This window comes from Tinamus guttatus, unplaced genomic scaffold (genome assembly GCF_059628265.1).
Source record: "Tinamus guttatus ecotype Peru unplaced genomic scaffold, ASM5962826v1 Tinamus_guttatus_pri_ptg000394l, whole genome shotgun sequence".
NCBI classification, from domain to species: Eukaryota; Metazoa; Chordata; class Aves; order Tinamiformes; family Tinamidae; genus Tinamus; species Tinamus guttatus.
The window spans coordinates 1,560,249-1,560,839 of record NW_028288928.1 but is presented as its reverse complement, the minus strand read 5'-3'; positions in this window follow the sequence as shown (position 1 = coordinate 1,560,839).

Sequence of the window (591 nt, the reverse complement as noted above, 5' to 3'; positions counted from 1 at the left end):
CAGAGCATCGTGACTTTCAGATCTCAGCCACAGACGTGGTAACAGCACCAGGAAAAAAAAAAAAAATCTGCAGCATCATAGTAAAACCTAAATTCCTAGTTCTCTACAGATGGAAAATACATCCTTTCCTCCTCCTCCTACCAAAATTAGTTTCAGAGGAGCTTTCCCACACATTTATTGCTTTATCAGGTACAGACTTGTAACTTTTTTCCTACTGAAAGATCTGCTGCAATTGCCCTTTTATCTCAAACTCATTTAATTCACAATTTACTCATTAATTCACAATAGGTCCTTCCTTTCTGAAGACAGGAGATTCACTTTGAATGAACTGGATGGATGGGGGGGAAAACGTTCTCCCCCATCACATATGGATGCAGTACTACCTATCATCATGGTGTAAGGAATTCACAATTGGAAAGTCTTCATCTGCATTAAGAGCAGCAACCTTATACTCTTGGCAGAATGACAGTTTTGCACCTATACAGATATAAGCTCACTTCTTCAGTGATACACTCTTAAAGATTCCCCCTCCATCCAAACCCAAAACTTCACTGCTAGAACTGAAATGAAGCCACTTCTGTGTAGAAAAAG